The sequence below is a fragment of the Schistocerca serialis genome, chromosome 3, assembly GCF_023864345.2.
Source record: "Schistocerca serialis cubense isolate TAMUIC-IGC-003099 chromosome 3, iqSchSeri2.2, whole genome shotgun sequence".
In the NCBI taxonomy this organism is placed as follows: Eukaryota; Metazoa; Arthropoda; class Insecta; order Orthoptera; family Acrididae; genus Schistocerca; species Schistocerca serialis.
Window position 1 is genome coordinate 214,353,626 of NC_064640.1, and position 17,115 is coordinate 214,370,740.

Sequence of the window (17,115 nt, forward strand, 5' to 3'; positions counted from 1 at the left end):
TTATAAGACAATAGCTCACCTTTGGTTGATTTTCAACAGACTGCACTGTGATCACTTACTAAGCAAAACTTTGTAAGCCTCAGTTTTGAGAACTTTCACTTTAGAAGTTGGCAACAAAATTTTAATAAGCAGTTTTAATAGAAAAATTAGTTTCAGCAAGCATTATTCACTATATTACTCAGTTCTGCTAAAACACTGAGCTTTAATGTTCTTTCAGTAAGGACTCTCGGTAATCACTTTAGCATGGGAAGGACCCTAAGTGGTTGTGTGACTAGGGATAAAAATCAAGGTAGGTATAAGAGTTCGAGTGTAAGTTACCATATATTTGTGCGCACTAAAACATCCAATGAGCTGATACTTCACCATAGATTTATAATATTCCTTGGTTCCTTTTCAGTGATTGCGCAATGTGGTGGTGATTGCATGTTGGTAGGTGGATTTGCAGGTAGAATTGCGGCGCCAGCAAAATACACAACTTTTACATGAGCAGTTGATAGTTTGATAGCTCGTCCCCGACTGACTCTCAATTCCACCTTTTCTACCTAGGCCAACCACAATTTTCTCGCGCTGCATGCTTCCGTTCCCAAGGGGAACCACAACACCTTTCACGTACAAAATAACTAAGAACCCTAAGTGAGGATCAGCAATTACATAACAACAGCCAAACATATTAATTAAAACAGAACATTTGCACATATTGGTATTTTTACAGAAAATTTATTTGAGCAAAATTATTCAATCCCAAAGGTAACCAAAGACAGTAAATGAGAAAGACAAACATATCATTTGCTGATATCGTACATATTACATAGGTCACACTTCCCACATTCTAAAAGACATCAAAGATTTTAACAGAGAAAAGAATAAACACTCTCATGGCATGGATTCAATCCAACAACATTTACAGAAACTCAACGATATAACATTAAATAAAACAAAAGGCAAAAGAAATCAGTAGAGCTATGGTGTTACATGATGATTAGAACTCACAGAGAAACTAGGCGTCAACATATTCAACGAAAGACCATCCATCATTTATAGTTACAATGGCTGTAATTATACAGTGTCCATCAGACGCGGTCATGTTGCCTAGCTGCTCTTCTGGGGCGCCGTGTTGTTCAGATGGATATGCAGATATGCATTTCAATACAACTGAGAAAAGCCGGTAGTTCTAACGCCGTCTGCACTACGTACATATACGAGGAAAGATTACACGGCGACTTTCTTATTCAAAAAACCATATGAGTGAAATGAAGCTGTGTGTTTCCAGAGACCTTTTTAAGTCTCAGACATCTATGATGTATATATGCAGACGGAAGAGCTGCGTGAAAATTTATAAAAAGGCTGGGATTCGAACCTGGTTCGCCTGCTCATTAGGCAGATGCGCTACCCCACCCTTGCACAGTGGCTTTGCCATCCTGCACGGCCTACCCTAGCACGCCTCCCTCCACAGTCCTAATTCCCATTCACGCCTCAGCACACTGGTATTCCACTATACTCGAACAGCAATGGATAGGTTCTGCGGCTGTATTGGAATAGCACCTAAGCATCGAATGAAACTAGAGATCCTGTATGAAAGCCAGGCATAGGTGCTTTAATCTGTCCCCTATTTCGATCGAGGCTGACGCGCTATTCCAATAAAGTTGGAGAGCCTATGCAATGCTATTCGAGTTTAGCGGAAATAAAAGTGGGCTGAAGCGTGAATGAGAATTTGAACTGAAGAAAAAGGCGTGCTAGGGTAGGCTGTGCAGTTGTGCAAAGCCACTGTGACAGGGTGGCGTAGTGGTTAGCGCATCTGTCTAGTGAACAGGACACTTGGATTAGAATGCTGGCCTTGGTACAAATTTTCATTCGTCGCTTCAGTTTGCATACATACATCACTTGAATGAAGGTTGTTTATGAGAAGATCGTGTTGCGACTCGTGTAAGGAGTAGAAGCATCTACCAGCAGGTGTCGGAATGCGACTGTCGGAGGACCGTGGCTTATCGAGACTGCCGTTGATCGTTCCGCGATACTGCTGCTCACTTTGGTTGGGATACCATGCGAAACGGGCCTGTTTGCAGCAGTACAAGTACTGACACATACACTGAGGCGACAAAAGTGGTGGGATAGCTTTTAATATCGTGTCAGACTACCTTTTGCCCAGTGTAGTGCAGCAACGTGACGTGGCATGGGCTCAAGAAGTCATTGGGAGTCGCCTGTAGAAACAATGAGCCTTGTTACCTCTATAGCCATCCGTAATCGGGAAAATGATGCCGACCTCACAAATACGTTCCATAAATATTCGATTTTTCCAGAATGTTCTTCAAATCAACTGCGAACAATTTTGGACCGGTGACATGGCACATTGTCATCCATAAAATTTTCACCATTATTTGGGAACATGAAGTCCGCAAATGGCTTCAAATGGTCTCAGTTGATTCAGTAGGACCAGAGGACCCAGTCCATTCCAGGTTAACACAGCCCACACCATTATTGAACCACAACCAGCTTGTATAGTGCCGTGTTGGCAACTTGGAACCATCATGGCTTGGTGGGGTCTACTCAACACTCGAACCCTACCATCAGCTCTCACCAACAGTCGTCTAGGGTCCAACAGCAAGGTCATGAGCCCAGGAGAGGCGCTGCAGGTGATGTGATGCTGTTAGCAAAGGCACTCGCGTCGGTCGTCTGCTGCAATATCCCATTAAAGCCAAATTTGTAAAAAATTTTGTTTATTTATAGACGCAACCTCATTCTTACGACACAGTCATAACCGGTTTCGGCCATACAATGACCATCTTCAGATTCTATAACAATACAAAAGGAAATTTATATTAAAACCTAAAAATAAGTGCAATATTTAACCAGGTTTATTAGTAGTCTACTGAATTTATGCGAAATACATATACTTCATACCTAAAGGCGGCATACACTGAACACTGGTTCATGGGTTGTAAAACACCGGTCTTATGTAGATATAAATTTGTTAGATTTAGTTCCCCCTCTTTCCACTAGATGCGCGCGTTCTCTATAAGATGGTAATTTATTTTTCAAAAGCCTAAAATATGACAAATTTACTATGAATATTTAGGTCAAATGTATATAAAATTTAAAATTACAGAACAGATCGTTAAATCAGTGAAATAACATTTCAGAACAAAGAGAAAACATTGCTATAGATGAAAATAGTAGTAGCACTTGTAGAGTGTATTTCTGACGCCCGATGGCGCTGTATTTCTGGCTATTGCCTGTTTATGCCGTTGTCCATTAGTACGGCAGGGACGACACGGGCAAGACGACGAGTGTAGTGCTCTGCTGCAGGTGGCTGGCACGCTCTTCCGCCTTATGGATTGTTGATATCTGCACTATACAGTGCAATATTTCGTAGTGGCGTACTTATCCTTTTCGTATGTCGGTTTTACCTGCCGTTTCTCGCTCCTTTTTATCTTCTTTTTAATTTTGCTGCGTATGGATGGCTCAAATGGCTCTGAGCACTATGGGACTTAACATCTCAGGTCATCAGTCCCCTAGAACTTAGAACTACTTAAACCTAACTAACATAAGGACATCACACACATCCATGCCCGAGGCAGGATTCGAACCTGCGACCGTAGCGGTCGCGCGGTTCCGGACTGAAGCGCCTAGAACCGCTCGGTCACCAGCGGCCGGCAGTGGGTGATTGCAGTAGGCACTGATAGTCACGTCCGAACATGTTGGTTTCCTAAATATTTGGAAAGCATGTCTACCATTTTTGTTATGAATCGTCAGATCTAGGAAATTATCTTTTTGGCTACTTCAATTTCTGTCGTGAATTTTATCTTGGAATGCGTACTGCTTAACTTCTGTGCCACACCTTCTATTTGCTTTTTACTACCTCTATAAAGAATAATTGAGTCATCGACATATCTTTTGTAACATACTGTATTCGTTAGAATCTCTGGATTCGTCTCGAGGAAAGTATTTTCTAGCTGGTTAATAAAAATGTCTGCTATTGTTCCTGCTAAGCAGTTTCCCATAGCGAGTCCATCGCCTTGTCCGTAACATTTACAAAATAATCATTCACTCACTCCATTGACAAAATGTTTTTTCCAAAGCCAACTTTCACCGTAAGAACCTAGCGGATACGTTCGTCGTGCGTCCCACGGGTATTTCACGGAGCGTTGCTTTTCTGTCAGCACTGTCAACTTTAAACAAACAATGCTACTCTCGGTCGTTAAGTGACACCCGTCGGCCACTGCGTTGTCCGTGGTGAGATGTAATGCCTGAAATTTGGTATTCTCGGCACGCTCTTGACACAGTGGATCTGAAAATACTGAATCCCTTAACGATTTTCGAAATGGAATGTCCTATGCGTCTACCTCGAGCTGCCATTCGGCGTTCAAAGTCTGTCAATCCCATCATGCGGCTATTATCACATCGGAAACTTTTACACATGAGTCTCCTGAGTACGAAAGACAACTCTACCCAATGCACTGCCCTTTTATACCATGTGCGCACGTTACTACCACCATCTGTATATGTTCATACGGCAATCTCATGAGTTTTCACCTGAGTGTAGAGTGTGATGGCTTATGGAGCACTGCCGACTGTCATATCGGCTACAATTGTTGTGGATTTCCTTGACTCGCCAGCTAAGAGACAAACGTCAAACGTGGAGAATGTAACGACGTCACTGGCCACAGGATTGACACTACACCGTCTTTTCAGACGAGTTTCATTTACGTGTACAGCATGGAGATGAAGGTATCCGTGTCTGGAAGCTCCGACGGAAAACGTTCTGTGAAAGCATCCTAATGTATGCAGGACAACTAAGTAAAACTCCAGGACTACTCACATGGAGTAGCATGTTCACAGAATCGCAAGTAGAACTAAATAACAATTTATCCTTACGAAACTGCGTTCCAAAAAGTTATTTCTTACCTAAAAATAAGACAATAGTAACAAAAACTGTAAACAGTAACATACCTATAATTATTATATAACGCTATTATCTATATTACTGTAGATAGACATATCGTAGTTTAATGTAATTACCAAAAAATCTCGATAAGTTTTCGATCGATTTACCTCGTATTTCTACACGATATTCTAATAAACGTTCGGGCGGACATAGATAACACTTTTTTAAATTATATATATATATATATATATATATATATATATATATATATATATATATATATAGGGGAGAGGTATTTCGCAAGGAAACTTCTAGATCGATTTATGTCATATTTTTACACGATACTCTAATAAACTTTTGGATAGATATGGGCTGCACACACACACACAAACACACACACACACATACACACACACACACACAGATATATATATAGTGTATGTGTGTAAAAAAGCTATACTTCTAAATAAAGACAAGAAGTAGTCTAACATTGTTACCAAAAATCTCGAAAAGTTCTTGACCGATTTACTTCTCAATGTTACACGATTCTGTAATAAATGTTCAGACAGATTCAGGCTACAGATCATATTTTTGTACAAATAATATTCTTCTAAGGTTGCTAACTCACAGCCGTGTTTAAAACTGTAAAATGTATAGACTACATAAATGGGTAAGAGTGTTGACAAAAATCTTGAAAATTCTGCACCAATTTACTTCATATTTGTACGCGATACTCCAATGAACATTCAGACGGACAAGGGAAACGTTGTTGGCCAAATCTCGATAAGTTTTGATCGATTGTCTTCAAATTTTCACACGATATTCTAATAAATTTTGGATGCTCATACACTATATATTTTTAAATATATATATAGTATAAGTATATACAAGATATAAAAGTTTTTAGCAAAAATCCTGAGAAGCTCGATTACTTTAAATTTTGGCACAGTTCTCTAATAATAATTTTTTTTTTTTTTTTACTGTGAGGAAAAAATTCTGTTCTGTGCTGTGAAAGTATGTGGTTTAATTTCCTTTCTCGCCGTGAATTTTAGCTACGATATCTGGGCATTTAAACTATTAGACAAATTGTTTCTCCTATGTATATTCTTTCTTATTATATATAATTTTTTTAAAAAAATTGTATACACAATAATGTATTGGTTCGTTTTTTTAACAAAAAATAAGAATGTTGCATTTATGACTTATCAGCTTATGTTTAGAATTGTCCGAAACTTTGTAATCCTACCCGTTCGCAGACTAATACCACGCTAAATACTTTCATTGAAGCTACTATCCTCGCAGATCCACCAGCTGGAGAGGTCGCATAATCCGTATATCAATGGTCCAAACCGTTTTACTCACTCGTTTTAAACAGTTTCAGTTCCCAGTCATGGTTTTCTTGGCAGTACCAAAAACAAGGTTCAAAGTCAGAGATAAAAAGGAAGAGGAGGTGGATAGAGAGGGGAAGGAATTGCACATAGTTAGGGGAAAGGAGGAGATGGACAGAGAGAGGAGGAGGAGGAGGTAGGGCGCAGAACCAATTCCCATACATATTTATCAATTATGAAACATTTTCGGGTTCGCTAGTTATACATATAAAACAAAGAAGTATTGCAGATCACTGAAGATACTTCATAAATAAAAAGAAGTGAAACACGTATGGCACAAAAGAAAAAGTCTTTCATCTATTTGAATAGACGGATGACATCTCCAAGAATATGACGGAAAACGTAAAAAATGACGACGTTCTCATTGTAGGAGAAACTTAGAGTTTTACACTTCACGATACACAAAAATTTGGTATCCTCCGATTACACAACTAATGAGTAAAACTTCGAGCCCATCGTGTAATAAATACTTGGTAGTATCAGTGTCTGTGAGTATGACTTAAATTATCACAAAGGCTGAGTAGAAGACTTCGATTTATTAATAGGATACTCGGAATGTGCAGTTTCGCCAAGAAAGACATGGCTTACAAAATACTGTTACGCCCAAAGTGGAATACTGCTCAAGTGCTTGGGATCTTTGTCAAGTCGGCTGCACGAGGGACATCGAAAGTACGCTGGAAAGTGTAACGGAAATACTGAGAAACGAAAATTGACAGATACACTAAGAAATAATATCACGCTAAAACATAACTAATACATTCCAAGAACCAGTTATTCAGTCTGATCTAACAATATTCTTCAGGTCCTCACGAATCGAAACTGCACTGTGGAGACATGATTAGACTAATAAGAGTACTCTCATAGGCTATAAAGAGAATTCTTTGCACACTACATCAATAAATGGAACCGCATGACATCTTACTAGTTGTAATTTTCTAGAAAAACTAGTCTCATTACCTACCCTGAAAAGATCATGATCTCAGTTGCGTCTTATGTACAGTGCGGGTTTTATAAACAACAGTGCTTACCCAAGTAAGTGAAGCGAAATTAGAGCACTGCACGGAACAACGTTCCAGAGGTGGTGAAATACATTGTATGTTCTGTATTTTGATATCATTTCATTCCACAATATAAGGCAAATATGACACTGAGGTCTAATTCACTGCTTCCAAGAAGAAGGGTCTCCATTTCTTAAAAATATCTATCAAAGGAGCAGTGCCATATGGAAAACTTTTTTGTATGATAAGGCTTGTCGCTTTTAATTCAACAGAACGTGAACAGTCTTGTAATTATAGAAGTCAACCACAATTTGTCTACTTTTATCCCCGTCTACTAATTTTCACTCTGTGTTAATTTGCCAGTACGTTCGATAATTACAGCCTTCTCCATGCCCACACTACTCTATCTTCTCCCCCCCCCCCCCCTCTCCCTCTCACAGATCATCCACTTGCTATGAGCGTCAGAATAAGCTCGTGACTTGAGTCTTGTGTACGTCAAGGCTGGAACAAGACGGAAATAAATATTTAATCTCTAATCGTCTTGTGAAGCTAGAAACAAGTAATTTTTGTCTTATATTCAGATATTTGCCTACAACGTATTCATACAATAAAAAGAGAGTTGCCAATAAGAGCAGCTGCAGTAATAGTATATTTCCTGAAACTTTAGCGTAAAATTCTAATGTGAACGTATCTGTTAGTTGGTACTAGTAATGGCTGATTCGTCGAGTGTATCGTTGCCTTTGTGAGCTAATTTTAATGACCTTCGTGCCTACGAGTCGTTAAATCAGCAACAACTTTCCTGGTGATCTTCTTGTTCTTATTCTTTTCTTTTTCTTCCTTTCTCACCACATCTTCTACTTCCTGTTCTTCTAAATCTTTTGCTTAGGCCACTTACTGGGACCTTTGTTCAATTATAAATTTTCGAAACAACTTTCTTGAAAGCTCAGGTAGTTGAAGCATTTAGAGGCTTGAATAAAACTTCACCACACGAGAGACATTTGTAATTAGAATCATGTTTTCAGTTCTGGTAAATATTCTATGTTAGATTAGTTTGACTGAATATCTGAAGACAAATTCTTAGTGTGTTTCTGTCATGCCGCCATACTTGCAGATGACTACGTCACACAAATGCTCTGAGGTTGCATGATCAGAACTATGCTCTTAGGCCAATTGGTCTTCAGTGTACGATTCATTTAATATTTGCAACAGCGCAGTGACGTCATAATGTGTGTGATAATCATAATACATTTACATTTTCTGAAGTAAATGTATGTATAAATAAGGTATATATTTCTGTTCGTTACTAGAATAGCAGAGTGAAAGAAGCCAGTTCATTTGCAATTTCATTTTTTTGCTCACAATACATTTGCTTTTCTTCACTCGCGAGTTGTTCTTGATGTTTTTCTGGTATATTCAACTTCAATTAGTCAAACTAAGCTCTTTGAACAATCTCTCTGTGTCTCCACTAATGCCTTTCGTATCTTATGAACATGTATTAGGCCACCAGCCAATGAGAAACATTGGGTCAATCTATAGGTTATTTCAAATGTGCATTCCAAATACCGGGACAATCAACTCGTGATCACGCCACGTTCTCACGTGCGATGGTATTCTCCCATGTGGTTAACTCCGTCGTACTGTAGATTCAAAGTATTCATCCGCTCCTTTACTACAAAAGAGTTATTGTCTTGTTAGAAGTTGTGTAAAGAATGTATGATTCTTGCCTCTCTATGTGAAAATATTATTTTTATTTGCTGCATTGAGGACCTTTGTGGACTTTGTAAATCTGTTTCACTCCTCTGAGGACAATATATTAACATATTTATATCATTTTGCCTGCGTTATTTCGATCAAACCAAGTCATTTCATTCATTGTCTTCACTCAAAGCAGTTACATGCTGTCATGCCACCATACTGTGCAAACTTGTTGCAGATGACTTCGTCACATAAATGCTCTGAGGTGGCACTATCAGTTAAATAAATTAATTACATTCTGAAATCACGATCGATTAGCAGTAAATACTCTGCTTCTTTACATTGAGTTAGGGTTTATATGTAGAAAGCTAAGTCGTCGACTGTTGTTTGGAGCTTTGCTGACTTCTGAGTACGATATGTAATGATCTCGTTTATTAATGAGATATATGATGTAATGTAATGTAAAAGAAAAATTTGGAATAGGAATTAAAATCCATGGAGAAGAAATGAAAACTTTGAGGTTAGCCGACGACATTGTAATTCTGTCAGAGATGGAAGAGCAGCTGAGCAGAATGGACAGTGTCTTAAAATAAGGATATTCTATGTTAGAGTAATTTGACTGAATATCTGAAGACAAATTCTTAGTGTGTTTCTGTCATGCCACCATACTTGCAGATGACTTCGTCACATAAATGCTCTGAGGTTGCATGATCAGAACTATGCTCTTAGGCCACTTGGTCTTCAGTCAGAACATCAACAAAAGGAAAACAAAGATGATGGAATGTAGTCGAATTAAATCAGGTGATGCTGAGGAAATTAGATTAAGAAAGGAGACAGTTAAAGTAGTAAAGGAGTTTTGTTATTTGGGGATTAAAATAAGTGATGATGGTCGAAGTAGAAAGGATATAAAATGTAGACGGCCTATGGCAAGGAAAGCGTTTTTGAAGAAGAGAAATTTGTTAACATCGAGTCTAGATTTAAGTGTCAGGAAGTCGTTTCTGAAAGTATTTGTATGGAGTGTAGCCATGTATGGAAGTGAAACATGGACGATAAACTGTGTAGACAAGAAGAGAATAGAAGCTCTCGAAATGTGGAGCTATAGAAGAATGCTGAAGATTAGATGGGTAGATCACTAACTAACGAGGAAGTACTGAATAGAATTTAGGAGAAGAGGAATTTGTGCCACAACGTGACTAGAAGAAGGGATCGGTTAGTAGGACACGTTCTGAGGCATCAAGGGATCATCAGTTTAGTACTGGAGGGAAAAGTGTAGAGTAAGAATCGTAGAGGGAGACCAAGAGATGAATACACTAAGCAGATTCAGACGGATGTAGGTTGCAGTAGTTATTCGGAGATGAAGAGGCTTACACAGCATCTGGAGAACTACATCAGACCAGTCTCTGGACTGAAGACCACAGAAACAACATGATGTAATATATATGTGCCAGTGGCCTTGTCGCAGTGGTAATACCGGTTCCCGTCAGATAACCGTAGTTAAGCGCTGTCGGGATTGGCTATCACTTAGACGGGTGACCGTTGGATTTGCCGAGCGCTGTTGGCGAGCGGGGTGTACTCATCCCTTGTGAGGCCAATTGAGGAGCTTGGTAAGTAGCGGCTCCGGTCACAAAAATTGACAACGGGAGAGCGGTGTGCTAGAAGGCGTGTTCGTATGGAGTGTAATATATGATAGTGATGGTCCATCTAATAACAATAATAAGAGCAGATATCGTTTTGAAGTTTTGTTCTGATTTTGGTGGTTAAAGAAAGTATTTCTTTAATTATTCTTTCAATTCCAGATTTAATGCGTACAAACAAGACAGAATATCCCTATACGCACTATCTGGGACAATAAGTCAAGACAAAATACAAACTAGATGTTCTGGACAGTTTTTCAGAGGGAAATCATTTACTGTATGATATTTGAATGGTTAGTTATGCAAAAGTCATTTCCTTGGTGCGTATATTACGAGGAGCCGTCAGAAACTAAGGCTGCGTAGCCTGCAGTGAAACGTGTGGATTTTATTTCACAATACCAAAACAGTATATTCATTTTCCGGCATAGTCTCCACGTCGGTTTAGGGATTTGTCTCTTCATGGGATGTGTTCGAAAGCACTCTCCAGGTAAAAATCCTGTCCTTGCGTGTTTACCCTCACCTCCTCATCTGAAGCGAATAGTAGGGATCCTAGGTGCTCCTCCAACCGAGCAGTGTTCAAATCTGTTGATGCCGTGCTGGGTCGACTACTGCGCTCCACGTCGGTGATATTTTTTTCTACCGGCTGCAAACTTTCTACACTGTTCTGCGACTTGCTCAAGAAACAAAACTCTACTAGCTGACGGTAAATTTCAGCCGATGTTACATGTTTCGCCCACCCCACAGAAATAGAATAACTGATCAGATTTCTTCGCGAGACCTGTTTCCCAACCGAATCACCATTTGTGTTCACCTTACAACAAGCCCTGAATCTGGGAGGGGTTGGGGGGTGGCGGGGGGGGGGGGGGCGCTGAAACTCTGCATCATTGCCAACTGCATGTATCAGAATCACCGCATACCACCAATTTCACTATGAGGAGCGAAACTGCTGGAATATCGGCTTGTAAACTTTGTTTCTGAGCACGCTTCGTAAGTAAGTGTGTATGTGCCTGTAACTATTGCCTTAAATATTCGTGGTAAGGTAGCGTTTCCAATTTGTTTTCTTCGGCATACAGGTTCTTATGTTACAGGATGGCTTAATAATTCACACCTTTGCTTAACTTCTCACGGGAGTTATCCAGTTTGTTTCATAACACACACGTAACAGGAGTAAACCTAACTGAAGATATATAGGCACTGAAGCCAAAGTGAACCAAACGATACTTCACTTACACCAACGCTACTTTGTGAGTGGTTGATTTTCTGACTGTAGCGTCTGATGGGAAGTTTGTGAAATTACTTTCGCTAGTGCGTCTGAGTAGCCATCTATCACAGATACTAATCACGCAACCTCGCTTGATAATGGATTCAACACTTCAAAAATCAGCTTAGAAGAAGCTTTCTGCAAAGTAAAGTGTTGCAAGATGTTTCAAATCCTAAAAAAACTAGGTACGTATAACAGGGAAAGACGGATGTATACAATATGCGCAAGGAACAAGAGGGAAAAATAAGAACAGGAGACCCAGAGAAAATTACTGGGATTAAAAAGAGCATGAGGCATCGGTGTAGACGTTTTCATCTAACGTTCAACCTGTACATTGGAAGAGGCAATGACGGAAATAGAAGAAACTGAATTAAAATTTACTATTATAGGACATCAATGATAAGATTCACTGATAACATCGTTATCCTCTGTGGCAGCGAGGAAATATTACGGTATCTGTTGAATGAAGAGAACTGTCTACTGTGCATAGAATATGGATTGACAGTAAATCATAGGAACACAAAAGTATTTAGGAGGTGCAGAAATGAGATTAGTGAGAACCGTAACATTACAACTGGGGACCATGTTGTAGATTTGTGAAGGAATTCTCCTAGCTTGGAATCAAAATTGCGCATTGTGGACGAAGAAAAATGGACTTAAGAACCAGATTAAGGCAATAAAAGAAAGTTTTCCTTGCCGAAATAAGCATACCGGTATGAAACATAGAAATGAATTTGAGAAAGACAATTTTGACGATTGTATCAGACGAAATAACACTCGTCGGTACAGTGGTGGGTTCTTAGCTTTGCTCCTCAAGGGAGCTGAGTTCGTACTATAACACATAAAAAATATTAAAGCACTTTATTATAGCTTGAACTGGACTATATACTTAATTTTGAAAAGTCCATTGCCACAGGAATGTCATGAAAATTCGTTACCTTCACTGAACATTAATATATCACTTGATTCAGAAGAAGATACCAGACTCTTCTCGCAGATTACAGTTGACTATAAACCTTAATGCAAAGTTTTGTCTAATATAATTACCGCACTGCTGGCCTAGTGGCGTGACGATGCTATCGTTTTTGGCAAAGAATGTGGACAGGGCTTAGCGGCACTGCGCTAAGACGTAAGTAAGCTTGCTGATGCGGTGACGTGTGGAAACTCTCCTCGGGATGCCTTCGACGACTCTGCTCAATCGTTGCTACGTCCGGCAGAGAATACACTTACTTGTGGTTTTGTCGTGAGGTACCAACTTTGCCTTGGCACCTCGCTCTTCGGATGACTCTACGCTGACTATATACATCTGGAGCAGAGCACTGTATGGAAGTGGATCATGGAATCTGGAAAACTGGAAAATAGGAGAGTCAAACCGTTTGGGATTTGTTATTCCAGAAGCATTCTGAAAATGAAAATTAAATGGGTTGATATGATAAGAAATGAAGGTCTCCGCAGAATCGACTAAGAAGGAAGTATGGGGAAAACATTAGAAGCAGTGTCGTGTTGGTAGGAAGTGTGGTAATGCATCAAGGAATGTCTTGCATGCCACTACGGGATTACTTATTGTAGTACCCTGCTGGCCATTAAAACTACAATATCATGAAGACGACATGCAAAAATACCATATTGGAGTGAAGTATACTTAATACTTATTTAACAATTCAGAGCAGCTCCACAAATAAAGTGGGAGTAACGCCGTTTACATTCTGCATATAAGGAAACATAATTATACAACTGGTTTCTCATTCAGAAATCGCATTTAGATTTGTTTGTCTGTGCATAGACTGTGTTATGCCTTGTGTTAGATGGACAAACATCTACCAGCATCTGCCGGAATTCGACAGCGGCAGGATTGTGATCTATCAAGACTGACATTGGTCGTTCTCCGATATTGTTGATAACGTGGTTCAGGATCCCATGTCTGCCTTGCGAATATGCAATCGATATGCTCAGGACGGCCATACCCACCACCATGCAATATTTCAACAGCTCCACACGACTGGCGCTAGAGGGGACAGACATCTGCGGTGTGTCTGTACGTTATATGCCAACAAGACAACGCAATACCGCACGTTTCTGTCGTGACCTACCTTGATACAGAAGGTATTTTACTCTTTTCCTTGCTATCTCTTTCTCCAGACTGAACATCCCTTGAAAATATCCGGTCATGTGTTGTCGATATACTGATATACCAATACTTACCAGTCACTATGATTGATCAACTCTGGAATATCGTTGAAGCAGTATATCCTACAAATTAAATCACTTACTCTTTCTCTTATACTGTATACGCACAATGAATAAAATTTCGTTATGTTCCATTCATCCTCGTGTTGCAGTTTTAATGGTCAGCAGTGTACGTGCAACAAATGATACGAAACTCTGAGGTGAAAAGTTTGGTAAAGGGTAGTATATCGTGGTGTGATGCATCAAACCAATCAGAAGACATCTGACCCTCCAAAAAATATCTCCCTCTTACATTTTATAAAAGTTCTATCGTATGTCTTGTTTCTGTCAGTTTATTCTGAAACCAAATTATTTCTCAGGTAGATTTTCTTCCAATTACTTTCTCCATTCTTTTGTTTAAAATTTCTAGCATCTATTTTGCAGTAAGTGAAATAAGGCCAATTCTTCTGAGTTTATCACTCTCCGTAATCTCATATTTTCTTGAAATTGACGTTATTACTGTTTCCAGAATGTCTTCCTGCCATTCATCTAGGCCATATACTCGTATTTCATTGCATAAAATTCTTTTGCATTTAGTTCTTCTTCATTCAAGCATTTAAGTGTTTCTTCAGGTAGCACATCAGTATCTACTGTTTACGTATTTTTCATAGCTTCTATCGTACTTCTCATTCCATATGCCATGACTGTAAATTATCTCTCTCTTCCGGTTCTAGCCTCCATGGCGCTTCGTCTGTGTCATTCAGTACCTCCACACATTCCTCTAGTCTGTCGAAAATCACTTCCTGATATTTGTACATTTGGTTTCCATCGTTGTTAAAATTTTCCATAACGTTCTTTTCATATTTATGTCAGTATCATGCTGCATTCCTACCTTTTTCGTACAAGATATCATATCTTTCTTAACCCATTCCCAGTTTACTTTAGTTCTTTTTTCAACTACCTCGTTGTAGCATAGTCTACGTTCCGTCGCTCTGACATTTTCAGCCTTCTGTTCATCCATATTTACTGTTTCTGTTGCTGATTTCTTCGTATGGTGGCGTGTGGCTGTGTGACGTACCGTTTCGATGTTCTTTTCGTTTTTTTTTTTTTTTGTATACGTAATATTCCAGTTCCAAAGAAAGCAGTTGCTTGTACAGAAATCTGACCGCGATTGTAAGAGTCGAGGGGCATGGAAGGGAAACAATGGTTCAGAAGGGAGTCCGACAGGGTTGTAACCAATCCCCGATGTTATTCTATCCGTACTTTGACCAATAGTAAAGAAACTAAAGAAAAAGCTGGAGTATGAATTAAAGACCAAGGAGAAGAAATAAAAGCTTGAGGTTAGCCGATGACAATGTATTTATGTCAGAGACAGCAAAGGACAAGGACGAGCAGTAGACAATGGATAGTGTCTTAAGAGGAGGATATTAGGCGAACGTTACCGAAAGCAAAACAAAGATAATGAAATTTAGTCGAATTAAGTCAGGTGTTGCTGAAGGAATTAGGCTAGTAAGCGAGACACTTAAAGTAGCAAATGAGTTTTTCTATTTGGGCAGAAAAATAACTGATTATGACCGAAGTAGAGAAGATATAAAATGTAGACTGGCATTGGTAAGAAAAGCGTTTCTGAAGAAAAGAAATTTGTTAACGTCGAATATAAATATAAGTATTAGGAAGGCCTTTCTGAAGATATTTGTCTGCAGTGTAGGCATATATGGAAGAGAAACATGGACGATGAACAATTTCGACGAGAAGAGAATAGAAACTTTTGCAATGTGGTGCTACAGAAGAATGCTGAAGAGTAGATAGGTAGATCGTGTGAATAATGAGGAGGTAGTTCAAATGTTCAAATGTGTGTGAATTCCTAAGGGACGAAACTGCTGAGGTCATCGGTCCCTAGACTTACACACTACTTAAACTAATTTAATCTAACTTATGCTAAAAACAACACACACACCCATGCCCGAGGGAGGACTCGAACATCCGGCGGGAGGGGCCGCGCAGTCCGTGACAAGGCGCCTCAAACCCCGCGGCCACAGTGCGACTCACCATTTTGGTATTGGAGGGAAGAGTGTCGGGTAAAAATCGTAGAGGGAGACCAAGAGATAAATACAGTAAGCAGATCCAGAAAGGTGTAGATTGCAGTAGTTATTCGTAGATGAAGAGGCTTGTAAAGGATAGAGAAGTATGGAGAGCTGCATCAAATGAGTTTTCGGATTGAAGACCTCAACAACAACATATCTAAAGATTTCTCTCCATCTGTTACATTATCTGGAATCCATTCTACGATATGTCGACACGTTCCGGAGTTACCGTGTTTAAGTGAACTGTTTATTTCATATGACATTCCTTGAGACTTTTTTCCTTCTATTATTACTTTTATAGACCCCATTTCTTTTCCCATTTAGTGCCTTCCCATACGTCTCTATTTTATACGAAATCACACCATCAGAAATAAGCAATCCTCACTAATATCTACCCCAGGTAGCGAGTGCACTCTCTTTATTCAATTTCCGCACCTTTCTTGTTGCAGAAAATAACCACTCTGATTCTAAAATTGTTTCCAAGTAACGTACAAGTAAATAGTCTGTGTCGTTGTGTGTAAGACACGAATCTATGACCGTCAAATGTCTTCGCATGCAAACGTCAATAATTTGTTCCACCCCTCTATCTCCAAAAACAAACACAGATCTGTTTATTATAATTCCTTCAGCCCCTTCTCCAGTTCCTCCGTTGCTACATTGAAACATTTTGGATGGTTATCCATTATTCTCTTTATGGCAACAAAAGTTCCTTCGGTGTATTTCTCATCATATTGTGCAGTTAGCAAACACATTCATGTAATTATATATGTGTAGCTATTACATTTATCTTCGCTTCAGTGACCCTGTGAAATCCATAATCAACTCTGTTACTGCATCTAAAATTACCTTCGTCAACTTAATTCTACTTTCCTTCTTCCTTTTATATTGTCCTCCTCAATAATTCGTAAAATCTCATCTACTTGCATTTCCTCACATTCATCTCATCTCACTTGTTTTTTGCTATTTCCGTTTTCAGTTTCTCCCACTTTACATCATATAACGAAGTT